Source organism: Pollicipes pollicipes, unplaced genomic scaffold, assembly GCF_011947565.3.
Source record: "Pollicipes pollicipes isolate AB1234 unplaced genomic scaffold, Ppol_2.1 Scaffold_3216;HRSCAF=3773_pilon_pilon_pilon, whole genome shotgun sequence".
NCBI classification, from domain to species: domain Eukaryota; kingdom Metazoa; phylum Arthropoda; class Thecostraca; order Pollicipedomorpha; family Pollicipedidae; genus Pollicipes; species Pollicipes pollicipes.
The window spans coordinates 5,261,120-5,278,476 of record NW_023596251.1 but is presented as its reverse complement, the minus strand read 5'-3'; the positions used below and the strand labels follow the sequence as shown (position 1 = coordinate 5,278,476).

Genomic DNA, 17,357 nt, shown 5'->3' with positions numbered 1-17,357 from the left:
TTTGAGAAGAGCTTGGTGCTTTTTGCTGCGACTGCAATGCTCTGTGGGGTTTTATCTCGTCTGCATGCTGACAAGCACTAACAAGACCATATTCCAGCAACACGCGGCACGGCGTCCTTGAACGACCTCAACAAGGTCAATGAAGGCGATTCAAGATGGTAGCTAGGTGGTTTGATGGTGGACAATTCCCTGCGGCGAAGCTGCGGAGGATTTTCTTCAGCATGGGATAAGTATGATCCCGTTTTTTTCACTCCGACGCGGCCTACCGATACTACGCCATTTAACTCCCGCCATGCTCAGAAATAGCTTCTGCTCGCAGCTGCAGGCCCGCGCTGATCGCACCAATGCGATAGCTGCTGGCGAATATATATATATATATATATATATATATATATATATATATATATATATATATATGTTTAAATTGCGTGCCACAATATGACCGGATGAAGACAATGGCCGGCGATGTTCCTTGCCCTGCAGTTCATGCATCGTCCGTTATGCTGGAATTGAATGTGCGTCATTTGATTTAATTAGTCTGGACGGTAATCCAATATTTCAGCGAAGTGTTGGTAGACTAGTTTACCGTTTCGCTTGTAAACAAGCTTTGTACAACATCGCTGCAGCTATATTAACAACATGAAAATACATATTACTGCAGATGACACACGTAAAGGAACGATGTGGTTCTTACTCAGGCTCGGGCTGCCCATGCCTTCAAACATGCAGGATTGATCTGCTCTTTTCACGCACAAGTAACAGGACGGAATCAGTTCGGTTCAATTACACCTTTATGCCATACCCACCACGTGTCAAGTGTGTGGGAGAAGCTTTAGTAATGCTCAGACAATAAAATAATAAAATATTTACAGCAAGCATCTACACTGTTGAGCAAACCTCAGGCAACATGTGTTTGACGCCAAACACGCATAACACACACACGTCCACACTCGCCCGCGCCACAAAACACGCGTCACCCTGCACACAGTGTGGAACAATATACCGGAGGATAATGGGCGCACAGCGGTGCCACTGGTGCCAGCGGCACCACAGAGCACCAGCCGCACCAGCCGCAGTCGAACGCACCACGAGCGCAGTCCCCTTGGCACTTGGGCTCGTTGCTGGGCACACTGAATTCAGCGGGCCCGACTCTGGGCGTCATTACGAGCGCGGCGCGGTTGAACTATTGATTTGGCACAGCTGTGGCTACAATCTGTACAGTCAACGGCTGCCTCCAGAGGCTGGATGTCATCACTAGGGTAGAGCCTTGCACTGAGTATTGTCGGCTCCCTGGGACCGCCCGGTCACTTCGGGGAAGAATAGCATTGGCGAGGTTCGAAGGAACGGTCAGCATCTCACAACGTGCACACTGCTCGATGTCCTGTGAGAAGAAACCGCCACGGAATGAAATGAAAACATCGTGATAGTAGAATATTTGAGTTAAAATTTGTGGCAAGGTTCCGCATCGGACTGGCGATAGAGTTAGCAGACAGAGGGTCGAAAGACTCACTAACCTGTGACACAGGTTGTCAGAGTGCATAAAATATATCGGACCCAGACGCAAAAGCAGAGACCATTTCGCAGCACATCAGCCAAAGCTTCATGCCAAGCCACCGCATAACAGGCGCCGTTCTTCTCGGCGCCTCGCTCCGAACAGACAGCGCCCCCCTTTCCGCGACAGTGTGCCGTGCGACAGTGCAGCAGTGCGACATTGACCGTCCCTTAGAGTGCCGGGCCGGCCAACACAACCAGCGGTCCCGCACGAGCCAGCGACGCCCAGAAGGTCGGCGGTCGTCGTGACGTCAGAGGCCACGGTGACGTCACACGCGTTAGCGCCTGCCAACGGCCGGCCGTGCGTAGCGGCCGGCGCGCCCGCACGAGGCAGCGGTCGACAGCGTCCAGCGGTCCGTCAGGTGGGCAGCGGCAGCGGCTTCAGCTCCATGAACTGGTAAGGCACAGCCACGGTGCCGGCTGGATGTTGCACCAGCAGGTGGCCGCGCCGGGTGGCCGCGCCCACCACCACCACCTTCTCGCCCTTGAGCAGCGTCACCTCGCCGCCGCCCTCTGCCGAGAAGCCATTCACCGGCGTCACGATGGCGTCACAGCAGCAGATCAGCGCGGCGCATCGTGACGTAACGGGGTCATAACCCTCAGTGTCATAAGAACAAACGGTAAATGAGGGATTTCGGTTCGTCGAAAAGCGATAGTAATGCTTAGTGAGCAGCTCTAGATAGCTAGGGACATCTGGCGGCAAATACAAAGACAAAGACTTAACAAAGACAAGGAAACCTGTGGAAGTACTTCGCGGCGGCTATTATCCGTTTTGTAATTGCGTCTTTCCCCATGCGAACGTTGGAAATTAAAGCTCCCTATGAAAACTATAACATATTTACATCGGGAAAGATGTAAAATCGACGCTACCCGCTAACTTATTCATCAAAACATACAGGCCGCATGAGCTGCCGAATGTCTGTCAGCTGATGCAAGAGCGCAATGTGCAGTCGGCACGTGTTCGTGCACACGAGGAAAGCCATTTCCGGTGTGGCGTCCCGCAACGCTGGACTTACCAGGGAAGGTCATCTTCATGATGCGCCCCTGCGGATAGCCCATCTTCTTGTTGCCGGCCACAGTGTAGGAGCGGGCCCGCGGCAGCGGCGGTGGCCGCTCCAGGTCCAGGCCGAACAGCGAGCACGTCTGCTGGATCGTCTTCTGGTCACAGCGGTCCAGCGCGTCCGGCGGAGGCGTGCCTGCCAGGGTCAGGTCCGATCAAGCCACAGGTCAAGCCGGGCTAGACCGTCGCTCGTGCTCTATCGCGTCAGTTTATGTAGGCTCACAAGAGTCACGTAAGATTAGACGGTATAAAGCCAACCAAGCATCATGGTAAGGCAGATCATGTCCAGACGGCATGCTCATCTTCGCCTGATAAGTTTAATATAGATACATAGATGGAAGATTTAATGACATGGGTATAGAGGTATATAGGTGTGCATAGAGGTAACAAGATGCATATATAGATGCATATTGCATATGTGTATAGATGTATATAGTGGTTGATGTAGAAACAAGCAATGTAAGTAGAAAGGTCTAATAAGTTTTTTTCGTTACGAGTTGGACCAATCACCATCTTGTAACGCTTCATCTGGTAGATCAACGTTCTTCTTCTCACTGTCGATTAAAAATGTAAGTAAGAAGGCTATCTATATTCGGCCACGAGATACTCGGACTCGCCCGCGTTGTGTAACCTACGCAGAGTCACGACCCTGGTCGTGGTCAGACCTCGTCCTGACGCTAGGCAGCACACAACCTCACCTCAAGGATCAACTACGAAGCAAACAATCGTCACAGCACACGGCACAGCGTTACAATCCTCACGCATCTGCATTTTGTATTTGATTCGCTTCACATGCGTGCGCATGTGCTATGCCAGCGTGCATGAAGATGGAGTTCGGGTCAGCCCGTAGCGAAAAGACTGGATGCAAATGAGGCCTGATCAGAGGAACGCTAACTCCAGAAGGATATGACAACAGGGCGGAAACAGCTCGGTAAACTGCAGTATCCTTAGAAGCACGTCTGCTTGAACTCAAGACGGCAACACCAATGGCCTAAAATAAAAAAAACGTACCAACATTCGGAACCTACGTACCAACATTCGGAAAAAGGTACGTCCCGCCCGGTCCAAGCGGCTGCTGCGCCGCGTTCGCAGCCGCCACTGACCTGCGATCGGCCTTGCGGCCGCGGCCGGGTCGGGCCCGCTCTTGTTACGCTGCCGGTGCTCCATGTTGCGGCGCATCTGCGGCCAACGGCGGCGCACGCGCCAGCCGCGCCACGCGCTCTGCACGAGCACGGCGGCGCGACGCCGGATCTGCTCGCGCAGCTGCTCCAGCTGCTGGCGCGCACCCTCACTGCGGGCAGAGGCGGACGTCAGCGACGGTAGTGGAGCAGCCGGCAGCGACGGCACACCGAGGACGGAAAGTGACTTCACATGAAACGGGCATGGACGGTGCAGACTGATGGCATGCCACCAGGAGTGTGATTACAAGCGGAGTCCATGCCACTTTGGAGCAAGCTTGTGACAACTGAAATGAATCAAACAATCCCACAATTCCCCAGTGGCGTTTTTTACGGGACACATATACTCACGTGAGGAAGATATGCCGCTTGCCGAGCGCCCAGCCGGTGCTGACGTTCTCCTGTTGCACAATAGATGGCGCCAGCGTCGCACGGAAACTTTCCAGGATGAGACGACAGTCCTCGACAGCCTTCTCCTCGGTGCGGCGCAACAGCTTAGAGGGCGCCAACAGCCGGTAGCGTGTGTTGAACGCCTTGAAGCGCATTCGGTGGGGATAGCCTGGCGGCGAAGACAGACAAAATCAAAAGATCAGATCAGGCCGGATGTAACGACATCAGAAGATGAAAAGATCGAGGTCAGAAAACCGTCAAAATCAATGGGGACAATATAGCTCACCAATTTCCAGGCGTGAGACGCGCTACATCCAATCCTCACTTCTCTCTTGAATGTCACACTTCAGCCACGTTTCGAATGTGCCCGCTTCTAATCATCCCCCCACCGCTACTCACCGGCCGCCATCAGGTTGGTGCGCGCTTCTACTCCTCCCCCCACCGCTACTCAACCGCGCCGCCATCAGGTTGACGGTCTCGAGCAGCTGCAGGGGCGCGGATCTGGCGCATGACCGTGGGTCGCTCGAACGCCAGCGGGCTCTCGGCGCCGTTGGCCTTGACGCAGCGGACGAAGTGCGGCTTGGCGTGCACCAGCGTCCTCAGCAGGTTGTCCAGCCGCGTGTGGAAGTCCTGCGTCAGCGTCGACACCGGCTCGTCGCCGTTTTGCCTGGCGGCGACAGCAGCCGGTGTCGGTTTGCACAGCGGCTAGGCATGGATAGGTTAGGCATGGCGCGGACTGCAGATGGAGCCCACAAGTCATACTGTTTGTCAAAGCGATAACAAGGGACTTCTGCGGTCTTACTTAATGTGCAGCTGTCCTTCCTGAGACTAGCTACCACAACCCAGTTTATTTAGGTAATCGTACAGATACTCGTGCTGTTATCTGTCCTGTTATCTATCGTGTCTATCAAAGTTTTCGGAGCCCTTTTATTCATTTTGTTGTAGAATTTCCGAAGGCTTAGCAGGCAGAGAACGCAATAGAACCCAGGGGTCGGCTCGAGTTTGCAGCTCTGATTTCCCAGCCAGCAGCAGAGATGTTCCCACGTGATTACAAGAGACTCACTTTATCATCAAGCTTGTGCGAAGTAATTCACACAACTACTAATTCAGCACAACAAATTCACCCATTCCAAAACCTTTGCGTCGTTGTGGTTCAAGACAACCACACGTGCATGACTCCACCTCAACACCTCCACCAGTGGAGTCCCGCTGCCGGCCTCCAGCCCCGTGTGTGTGGCCCTCTGCTCACAGGTCGGTGTGGCTGGTGGGACTGATGCGGAAGCTGACGCCCCGCGGCACCGTCTCCTGGCTGTAGAGCGCCTTCAGTTCCGAGCGAACAGTGTGGCTGGCGAAGCCGAAGCTGCAGTTCTGCTTGTAAATACAGACACCCAGGTCGTCCGGCACACAGTCCTTGTTGTGTCTGCGGGCAGGAGCCACGTGTCAGGGCTGGCGTCTGCAGTACATCCTCGGTGCACGTGGTCTGCCTCGAGTTCGCGACGTCGTGCAACTTTGACACGAAACTTGAGAACTGCGAGAAAATCCTAATTCCACACACAAAATGTCAGGTGGGGGGCAAGCACAGGGGCAAGCCATATTCGCGAGTTACATGCCTTGGGTGTACGCTCAGGCCCACAACAGCATATTTCTTCCAATTCACTCTGACCCCAAAGCATCACCTCCTCAAACTTGCCCCGCCTCCCCAAACGGCTCTCCTTCTCGCCCCTGGCGAGCACCAGCCAGCCAGCTCACACCGAGAAAGTCGGCGGCCGTATAGACCACCGTGCCAGCCGCGTAGTGTTGCACGCCGAAGCAGCCGGGCTGGTGGCGCGCGCTTCCAGCAGGCGGCCGTTGTTCTTGTGCGCCACGCGCACCTTCTGCAGGTAGGTCTCTGGCGAGCCGCGCACGCTGCACTCGATGTCCAGCATCGACGCAGGCCGGTGCGCTGGCGGATGTCACCAGTCACTTTCAGGGGTCACCCCGCCGGGGTCACAGTGTCACGGACAGGTCATGGCCACATGGGTTGAGCCAGGGTCAAGGGGAATGGGTCAAGGTTGCGCACTTTGCCACTTTTCCCAAGTAACAGGAAGCCGACAGAAAGTTTCACGGAATTATTACGACATTTCAACATCGTGACCAATAAAATAAGTATCTGATTTCAACTGAAGTTGCAGCCACACACGCAACCTCTTAGAAAACCATTTTTACTACTCAAATTTCCTACTCGGTCATCTGATGCTATGTATTTCCGTTTCCATGCATCGCGAACCGAACTCTAGCATTCAGCAGCATCACGGTCGGAAACACCTCTAAGTTCACTTTACTTCCGGCTCTGTGTCCAGCTCTAGACCACCCCCACGGAGCTCACTCCACCAGCGAGCTGATGAGGTCGATGGCAGGGTACATTGTCGACCGTACTCCACTCCACCTCGCACGTGATGCCCTCCTCACGACACGACTCCAGGCTCGACTTGAAGATGTGCGTGTTGTAGAAGTGCTGCAATCGTCTCCGAGCACAGGTTGATGCAACAGGTGTTCCAGGTGCGACCGGCTGAAGCAGGCATGAGACCGTGACGTCAGCGCAGTCGGATTATGACGCTACGGGTGGCATACGGGCGATGGTGGCACGAGTGCTGCGACGTCATTGGTGCGTTGAAATTGAAATGACGACATTCGTGGGATGAGATGCCAAACTTTAAAAGAATGAAACGGAGCTTCGTCTCACTGTGTTGAAGTTCGGCTGTGCAATGTCCGGAACACAACCTCTCCTTCGCCGTCTTGCAGGCAGTCCTCACCCCACCACTCCAGATGACTCATTTGGTCTCAGAGCCATCAAACAACGAGACTCAACATTCCACCTCAGGGTTCTCGAAATCCCATTCAAGTCAGCCTTAACACATTTGTCACTGTCCAAAATACAGGCCAACGGAGCTTGAAAACTGAGCATGACGACATAAAGCCTCAAATGCTAGAAGACCCAACTGTCTCACTCCTTAGGCCTTCTCAGGTCTCAAAGCCCAGCCTCAGCGTCCCCAAAGCCCAGTCTGGTTGCAGCCAAGCCCCCATCCGCAAGAACCCCGAAACTCCAAGCGCATAGCCCTCGAAACCCCAATCGCAGCACCACCAAAGCCTCACCTTGGGATCCTCGAAGCCGAACATGTCCAGGATGCCGATAAAGCCGTCGGTGGCGTGGCGCACGGCCGAGTTCAGCACGCTCATGCTCTTGCTGGCGCGGCTGCCGGCCGTGCCGACGGTAGACGCGTGCGCCGACTGGGCGTCCAGGTGCACGTGCGAGTCGTCCGACGAGCTGAGCGTGCCCGACGTGGAGCCGATGCGCTTCAGCGAGTTGGCGCGCCGCACGATCGTGGCCACCGTGCGGCAGTAGAGGGCCTTGGCCAGCGAGTCCCGCGTCATGCTGTCCACGAGGGAGTCAGAGGGTGAACTCAGCTGCCTGGCCACGAGGGAGTCAAAGGGAGGGGGGGGGGCTCAGCTGCCTGGCCACGTGGGAGGTGCGCCAGAGGGGGGGGGGCGTCAGCTGGCTGCCCGCGAAGGAGGCGCGTCAGAGGGGGGGGGGGGCTTCAGCTGGCTATCTATGAAGGAGGCGCGTCATAGGGAGGGGGCGTCAGCGGCTGCCCACGAGGGAGGCGCGTCAGAAGGAGGGGGATGCCAGCTGTCACAGCGTTACGTAAGCTTTACTAAAGATTAACGAACACGGACGTCCTCACAGAGAAATCAAACATTGCTTCTCTCATGCGTGGTCCAGGTCGCCCGAATGTGTTGCTTTTGCACAAGACAACCTAATAGAGCAGAAAGACTGGTGCGCGCCTCGCAGAGCAGGCTACCGAGACAACACAAACTGGCGCGAGAACAGTCTACCGGAAACACACAAACTGGCGCGAGAACAGGCTACCGGGAACACACAAACTGGCGCGAGAACAGACTACTGGGAACACACAAACTGGCGCGAGAACAGGCTACCGGGAACACACAAACTGGCGCGAATGATACTGGCGCGAATGTGCCTTCGTGTCTCTTCGATCCATCCATCTGCTTTGCGTTTCCCCCCCCCCCCCCCCCCGGAGCCGCACGCCTCAATATAAAACCCCGCTCATGGCCTCTGACCTGAATATGTGTGAAATCAAGTCTGAGACTGCTCATTCGAATCTCCCGATGTCTCCAGGTCCCGGGGTAGTCTCTAGCTTGTGTCTGGGTCCCAGTTTCCAAAACTAATCTTCCCGAGTCTCAGTCTGTTAGTCTGAGCTTCAGCTTGCGAGTCCCTGAGCCCATTTATGGGTCTTCAAACTACATATGAGTCGTTGCCTGAGTGCCTGCATTCCTGTCTCAGAGTGAGAGTCAGGCTCTGAGTTGGAATCTGAAATCAGAACCCCGTAAGCCCGAGTCCTGTGACCGAGACGGCCAGCCTGCACAGCCCAGCCGGAGCCTCCACACGCAGGTCTGCGGGTCCCTCGGGAGCCGAGCGCCCGGGACCGGCGACTCACCCGGACATGTTGGCGTCACACAGCGACTTCACCAGCTGGCCGCGCACGTTGTGGGTGCGGGAGGTGAGACCGCGCTGCAGCGCCTGTGCGTTGAAGCCGAGCAGCGCCGCCACCGAGTGCAGCTCCTTCTGGTTCTGCACCTCCACCTGCAGCGCACGGGCCACGTTAGAAAGCACGTCGTCGGAGGTCTGTCACGTGACCTGTGATGTCATGGGGAGGTTGGAGCTTGCGTCGCAATCTCTCCTGCCAAGGACATGCAGCAAACGTTACAGGGCTTACCACGGTTCCTGTCGACACCGTGCTTCCACTTGGCAAACACGAGGACGTTAGAGGGACACGGAGACTGTTTCTGCCCTTGTCCAGCTTTGGAATGCGATAAACAGGGAGTGTAACAACATAATATATATGGTACGGGTTTCGTGCCAAGTCACGGTTACATACACAAGGGGTAAACAGTCTTAATACCAAAGCAAATCGTTTACACCAGATGCGGACACAAGAGTTCATGACGAACGTGATCAAAGGCGACGGGGTCTAGTCTGGGATTCCACATGCAAACGGCCGTAAAAACGAGCAATCTTGTAAAAAGCAAGGCCAACCCGCCAAATTTTCACGTGTGAGGGTGTGAGATTAGCGCCGTCAAGAACGAGAGCCCCCGCATCAAACTACCCCACACCCTGGTCCAAACCTTCACTCCCAAACACCACTCCTCGCTTCCGCCCTCCACTCCTCACCTCAATGCCGGGGCCGTCCGCGAACGTGACATTGCCGAGCAGCAGGACAGAGGCCAGTACCCGCACCACGTCCATAAACGGGATGCCGAGCACACCCAGGCACGACTTCCAGGCCTCGAAGCGGCGCGCGTCCTCCTTGTCGTCCTGGCGCGTGTCGCCCTGGCGCAAGTAGCGCAGGCTGGAGAGCGTGCAGCCCTCCAGGTGCAGCTTGGCTGCCGGCGGCGGAAGGGCGGCGTCAACGTGGCGGAGCGGGCGGCCGTGGGAGTGAACGGTGTCAACGGACGAGCGGGAGCGTAGAGGCGGCGGCCGTGGGAGGGATCGGTGTCAATGGACGAGCGGGAGCGTAGAGGCGGCGGCCGTGGGAGGGATCGGTGTCAATGGACGAGCGGGAGCGTAGAGGCGGCGGCCGCGGGAGGGAGCGGTGCCAACGGACCAGGGGGTGGGATCAGTGAGGAGCCGGCGGCCGTGGGAGGGATCGGTGTCAATGGACGAGCGGGAGCGTAGAGGCGGCGGCCGCTGGAGGGAGCGGTGCCAACGGACCAGGGGTGGGATCAGTGAGGAGCCGGCGGCCGTGGGAGTGAGCGGTGTCAATGGACGATCGGGGGCGTAGAGGCGGCGGCCGTGGGAGTGAGCGGTGTCAATGGACGAGCGGGAGCGTAGAGGCGGCGGCCGTGGGAGGGAGCGGTGTCAACGGACGAGCGGGAGCGTAGAGGCGGCGGCCGCGGGAGGGAGCGGTGTCAATGGACGAGCGGGAGCGTAGAGGCGGCGGCCGCGGGAGGGAGCGGTGCCAACGGACCAGGGGGTGGGATCAGTGTGGAGCCGGTGCCCGCGGGAGGGGCGGTGTCGGCGGACGAGAGCGTGGGATCAGTGTGGAGCTGGCTCCCGCGGGAGGGGCGGTGTCGGCGGACGAGGGGGTGGGATCAGTGCAAAGCCGGCGGCCACGGGAGGGGAGGGGTCAAACGGACGACGGGGGAGTGAGGGGCGTCGGTGCGGAGCCGACGGCCGCGAGAGGGGCGTTGTCGACAGACGAGGTGGGGGGGGGGGGGGGGGGGAGGGGAGGGGGGAGCGCGGAGCCGGCAGCCGCGGGAAGGGGCGGTGACACGGACGAGAGGGGATCACGAAGTCGGTGACCGCGGGATGAAGCGGTGTCGACAGACGAGGCCAGAGGGGGGAGGGGGAGGGGGCGGATGTCGACGAGAGACGACAGCGTGAAACACTCAACGGCGAGAGACCAGCGCCAACACGATACTCCAGGATGGGTTTGTCAGAGTCGGTGGGGTACATCAGTCAGGGGACGGGACATCGCCCACGATGGACCGCCGAGTGCGGACAGGTCGGTGCTAATGAGAAAATCACTAGTCAGGAGATGAACGGCGTCAAGAAGACGAGGCAGTGGGAAGCCGTCCCAGTCATGTGACAGGCTTGGCAGAGGGCCCACTCGTGGCCTCTCACCTCGCTCGTCGGCGCTGAGGCCGGCCAGCATCTGGTAGAAGATGTGGTAGTTCTTCTCGCCGGTGAGGGGCCGCACCACGCGGGTCTGGTCGAGGAAGTAGCAGTGGATTTTTGTACGATACAGGGCGCCGTCTGTTACTTGAACCTCGATGAAGTGACCCTGTGGTAAGGCATGGTTATGAGCATCACCAGCATCACCGTCGCCATCTTCTTCACGTAGCATCTTGACTTGGACTTATCTGAGGAAGATTTGAAGATCTGAGTCTGAAACTGACCATTGCTGCCAGATGAGCACAGCCGGGACGACTGTTTCTACTTCGGCCGATGTGCCAGTCAACCATCTGATCCGCCGACGACATCAATTGTACTCATCCTTCGCTTCGAGCCCGATAACTGTCATTAGGAATGTGAGCCTACCTGCGGTGGCCTCTGGCTAACCAACCGAACCACCAACTTCAAAACATCATCGCAACGCCCGTTCCTAGTCACTCATGACTGCTTTCTGAACCCCGCGAGAATAACTGCACCAGCCGCCAAGCACTCAATCGTCTTTAGTGAACGCGACGCCTGTGGTTCCGCACGCATTATGGAGCACCAGAGACTACGCTGGTGGCCAACGCATTAGTGCTCACGGAACATGGCGCAACCGGGATTCGAACCTGGGCCCCCATGCCGGAGCCGAAAGCGCTATGCACTCGGCAATTGTACTCATCACCACCAGGCACTCACAATGCGACTGGACTCTGAGTTGGAGGCGGTCTTGGCGCTGCCGAGGGACCTCAGCACAGTGAAGGCGGCCGCCAGGTGCTTGAAGGCATCCGTCTCCGGGCCGCCGCCAGCCACGTCGAACAGCTGGCGCAACAGCAACATCGACGCGTACGTTTTGCCGCTGCCGCTGGAGCCTGCCGAGCGCGCGCGGTGGCGTCAACATGACGTCATACAGACCGGTGGATAGCTGGAAAGCGTGTCAGTCTTGGAGCGTGCTGAGAGACGATGACGTCCGCATGACATCATCACACCACTGCGGAACTATTTAGCCAATCGGCGAAGGCATGGCGTGTGACGCCATACCGCGCAGGAAAGCCTGCCGTCGTCGGTGCTATTCGGGAGGCAGACGTTACGTTGGACGGGCGTCACCATATCAGGTCGGAGTCAAGATAACAGCCTGAGATGCCGGAGGCGATGCCGCCCTGAGGTCCGCTGTCTCCCGGGACGACTAAGGCCCGCTGACGACTGAGGCCCGCTGTCTCCCGGGACGACTAAGGCCCTGACGACTGAGGCCCGCTGTCTCCCGGGACGACTAAGGCCCTGACGACTGAGGCCCGCTGTCTCCCGGGACGACTAAGGCCCTGACGACTGAGGCCCGCTGTCTCCCGGGACGACTAAGGTCCACTGACGACTGAGGACCGCTGTCTCCAGGGACGACTAAGGTCCACTGACGACTGAGGTCCGCTGTCTCCAGGGACGACTAAGGTCCACTGACGACTGAGGGCCGCTGTCTCCAGGGACGACTAAGGTCCACTGACGACTGAGGCCCGCCGTCTCCCGGGACGACTAAGGTCCACTGACGACTGAGGTCCCGCTGTCTCCCGGGACGACTAAGGTCCACTGACGACTGAGGTCCGCTGTCTCCCGGGACGACTGAGGTCCACTGACGACTGAGGCCGCTGTCTCCGGGACGACTAAGGTCCACTGACGACTGAGGCCGCTGTCTCCTGGGACGACTAAGGTCCACTGACGACTGAGGCCCGCTGTCTCCCGGGACGACTAAGGTCCACTGACGACTGAGGTCCGCTGTCTCCAGGGACGACTAAGGTCCACTGACGACTGAGGTCCGCTGTCTCCCGGGACGACTAAGGTCCACTGACGACTGAGGCCGCTGTCTCCCGGGACGACTAAGGTCCACTGACGACTGAGGCCCGCTGTCTCCCGGGACGACTAAGGTCCACTGACGACTGAGGCCCGCTGTCTCCCGGGACGACTAAGGTCCACTGACGACTGAGGCCCGCTGGCTCCCGGGACGACTGAGGCCCGCTGTCTCCCGGGACGACTAAGGTCCACTGACGACTGAGGTCCGCTGTCTCCCGGGACGACTAAGGTCCACTGACGACTGAGGCCGCTGTCTCCCGGGACGACTAAGGTCCACTGACGACTGAGGCCCGCTGTCTCCCGGGACGACTAAGGTCCACTGACGACTGAGGCCGCGTCTCCCGGGACGACTAAGGTCCACTGACGACTGAGGCCCGCTGTCTCCCGGGACGACTAAGGTCCACTGACGACTGAGGCCGCTGTCTCCCGGGACGACTAAGGTCCACTGACGACTGAGGCCCGCTGTCTCCCGGGACGACTAAGGTCCACTGACGACTGAGGCCCGCTGTCTCCCGGGACGACTAAGGTCCACTGACGACTGAGGCCCGCTGTCTCCCGGGACGACTAAGGTCCACTGACGACTGAGGCCCGCTGTCTCCCGGGACGACTGAAGGTCCACTGACGACTGAGGCCGCTGTCTCCCGGGACGACTAAGGTCCACTGACGACTGAGGCCCGCTGTCTCCCGGGACGACTAAGGTCCACTGACGACTGAGGCCCGCTGTCTCCCGGGACGACTAAGGTCCACTGACGACTGAGCCCGCTGTCTCCCGGACGACTAAGGTCCACTGACGACTGAGGCCCGCTGTCTCCCGGGACGACTAAGGTCCACTGACGACTGAGGCCCGCTGTCTCCCGGGACGACTAAGGTCCACTGACGACTGAGGTCCGCTGTCTCCCGGGACGACTAAGGTCCACTGACGACTGAGGCCCGCTGTCTCCCGGGACGACTAAGGTCCACTGACGACTGAGGCCCGCTGGCTCCCGGGACGACTAAGGTCCACTGACGACTGAGGTCCCTGTCTCCAGGGACGACTAAGGTCCACTGACGACTGAGGCCCCTGTCTCCCGGGACGACTAAGGTCCACTGACGACTGAGGCCCTGTCTCCAGGGACGACTGAGGTCCACTGACGACTGAGGCCCGCTGCTCCCGGGACGACTAAGGTCCACTGACGACTGAGGCCCGCTGTCTCCCGGGACGACTAGGTCCACTGACGACTGAGGCCGCTGTCTCCCGGGACGACTAAGGTCCACTGACGACTGAGGCCCGCTGTCTCCCGGACGACTGAGGTCCATTGTCTCCCGTTACGACTGGGGTCCGCTGTCTCCCGGGACGACTAAGGTCCACTGACGACTGAGGCCCCTGTCTCCGGGACGACTGAGGTCCACTGACGACTGGGGTCCGCTGTCTCCAGGGACGACTAAGGTCCACTGACGACTGAGGCCCGCTGTCTCCCGGGACGACTGAGGTCCATTGACGACTGAGGCCCGCTGTCTCCAGGGACGACTAAGGTCCACTGACGACTGAGGCCCGCTGTCTCCCGGGACGACTAAGGTCCACTGACGACTGAGCCCGCTGTCTCCAGGGACGACTGAGGTCCACTGAGGGCGCTGTCCTCCCGGGACGACTGAGGTCCATTGTCTCCCGTTACGACTGGGGTCCGCTGTCTCCCGGGACGACTGAGGTCCACTGAAGGTCGGGCCTCCGGGGCGACTGAGGTCCATTGTCTCCCGTTACGACTGAGGTCCGCTGTCTCCCAGGACGACTGAGGTCCACTGAAGGTCGGGCCTCCCGGGACGACTGAGGTCCACTGCCTCCCGGGACAAAGGCAGCCCGACTGGGTACTGAAGCAAGCGCGGCAAGAGAAGTCCTTCAGTGATGAGTGCAGGAAAGTGTTAGTGATAGACTCATGCACGCATATGCGGGACTGGTGTCTAGTACGCCGCCAGGAGCTTTGCTTGTTCTTGGATGAAATTTTAAGAGAGGAAACATTTGAAGGCGCACAGCAGAATTTCAACTCAGACCAGCCCGTCTTCACGATTCATTGTTTTTTTCTCTACCATAGGTGAACAATTTATACATATTCTGCTGGTGTTTATTGCCGGGAAAAAATCCTGGACGCTCAGCAGTAAGTCAGTTTCCCTTTGCTTTGTCGAGCGCACCGGCCGTACCCACACGGAGATTACAGCGCGCCGCCAGCACAGCGCAGCGAAGTGGAGGGAGTCGTAAGCCGTTACCGCAAGATCCACATCAGCGCAGGTAAAAAGCATCTTAATACCGTGGTGGTGAGGCTGATCTGAGCACCCTCCAACTGATGCAAGTTCCGGCTTACCGGCGCTGCAGCGCCAAATTAATTCAAGCGCGTCACTTTCAGCACACAATACGGCTTGCACCGTTAGGATGCACTTTGACAGATTGCACTGATCAGCACAACTTAAGCGTTCATTCGTCCCAGTTTGGTAGCAATGATTTGTGTCGCACTGCACTTGGGCTGGCGGTAAGCCACTGTGTGCAATGTTCATGGATGGGCCTCAGTCCAGTACGTGAACACGTGAGACAGTCGCCCTCCCCCGCCCCCTATCCGGCGCCAGCCAGCCAGGCCTTATGCGGTCAGCTGAGTCATCGTCGCGCCGGCCGTCATTTGTCTCGACCGATCAGGCGGGACAGGGGACGGGCGGGATCTGAAGGCGACCAGGCGGGACAGGGGACGGGCGGGATCTGAAGGCGACCCGGCGGGACAGGGGACGGGCGGGATCTGAAGGCGACCAGACGGGAAAGGGGACGGGCGGGATATTAAGGCGACCAGACGGGACAGGGGACGGGCAGGATCTGAAGGCGACCAGACGGGACAGGGGACGGGCGGGATCTAAGGCGACCCGGCGGGACAAGGGGCGGGCGGGATCTAAGGCGACCCGGCGGGACAAGGGACAGGCGGGATCTGAAGGCGACCCGGCGGGACAAGGGACGGGCGGGATCTGAAGGCGACCCGGCGGGACAGGGGACGGGCGGGATCTGAAGGCGACCAGACGGGACAGGGGACGGGCGGGATCTAAGGCGACCCGGCGGGACAGGGGCGGGCGGGATCTAAGGCGACCCGACGGGACAGGGACGGGCGGGATCTGAAGGCGACCCGGCGGGACAGGGGACGGGCGGGATCTAAAGGCGAGCGGTTATCGCCAGCAGCCGTCGCAGCTGCGCACGCTGGGCGTGGTGACACCGCCGGTGAGCATCCGTCTGATCGCTCTGTTTTGATCGATCGCGGCGATAAAACCGAAACAAACAATCAACGCAGCATATCTCTGACGTCGCCTCCAACGCAACAATCCCTCTTTGTAACGAGACGGTTTAAAATATGTCGGTCAAGCACCATATGGCAAAGCGCTCAAGCAAAATATGGCAGTGCATCACAAAAAAATCGGCAAAGAAAGTCGAAAGTTCAACCTTGCCATCCGCTTTCCCGCCCATTTGTGCATTTTCGGGCTTGCATTGAGTCCTAACATGCCGCTAAAGAGTACAACCAGGCTTTCCGCGTGCTGATCAGTAGATGGTCACAACAGCACCGCAATACTCTGGAATGGCCGGATATTTATTGGAGGGCAGAAGGTTTTCCGGGGAGCTCCGCACATGGCAGATTTCCAGGTTGCCCTACTCAGGATGCTTCTGACCGTGCGGAGAGCGGCACACCATAGTCGGTATTAGGCACATGTCAGGCAGCAAGGAAGGAAAAGCCACCGGGCGAGGTAAGGCCAAATCACAGCGCCGACGGTTCCCTGAATCCATCCCCTGATTGAGGGATATTTGATGTCCTTATTACATGGCTGCTTGTGTTCACCTGTCACACAGGTGTCCTAACAATAACGCTGCTCTTATAACGCCAGAACTGTGATCAGCAAGCTGTTCTCATTCATCGCGACGATCTAACTCGCTCCGTCCCGCACCGCCAGCTCAGCTCGTCCCCCGTCTAGCTCGGAGTCGGCGCACAGCCCAGCGCGACAAGGTGGAGGCCCGGGCTGACCTCGGAAATGCCCGATTACCGTCGACGAGTGGAGAGAAGAAAGAATGAGCCTGATCAGCTCCGGCGAAGTCTGTTGCGTGCCCCGGCCCGGCTCCCTGACAGGAGGCCAACTGGGAACCTGATTACCGGCGGAGGTGGGCGCAGAGCCATTGCGGCGAGGAGCGCCAGGGGCGCCGGCAAGAATCACAGGGAGCGAGGCGTGTTGATACGATTCTAGTCGGAGAAAAGGCAGACGTCTGAGAGATATACGCAGCGGTGTAATACGCAGCCGTACCATGCGCAGCGGTGTACTGTGTTCGCCTATCTGGGCGACAGCGTGTGACCCCTTCCCCTTTAACAGGGGCCTGTATGCGCCACTGGGAGAGACTTCAGGGTGGAGTGTGACCTTGGCCGTGAAGCACGCGATCAACAGGGGCGGAGAACATGAAATTGAAATCAGTCATGAGGCAATCGCATTTGCGGACTGCTGCACGACACCGTTGTTTCTGTACGCCGAAATGCATGTGAACACAGGAGCATAAGTTGAGAACCAAGCCGTCCAGTGAAGTAATCTCCCAAGCAGGAACGTAGTTTTGCAACAAAAAACCTTGGGAACGGAGAAAATGTTCAAA

At 58.4% G+C, this 17,357-nt stretch overlaps 1 pseudogene; it reads right to left on the bottom strand.

Annotated features, from left to right (window-relative positions):
• Positions 1 to 1,834: 1,834 nt before the first annotated feature.
• LOC119091048 (unconventional myosin-VIIb-like) overlaps positions 1,835 to 17,357 on the bottom strand; it is a 26,008-nt pseudogene continuing 10,485 nt past the window's right edge.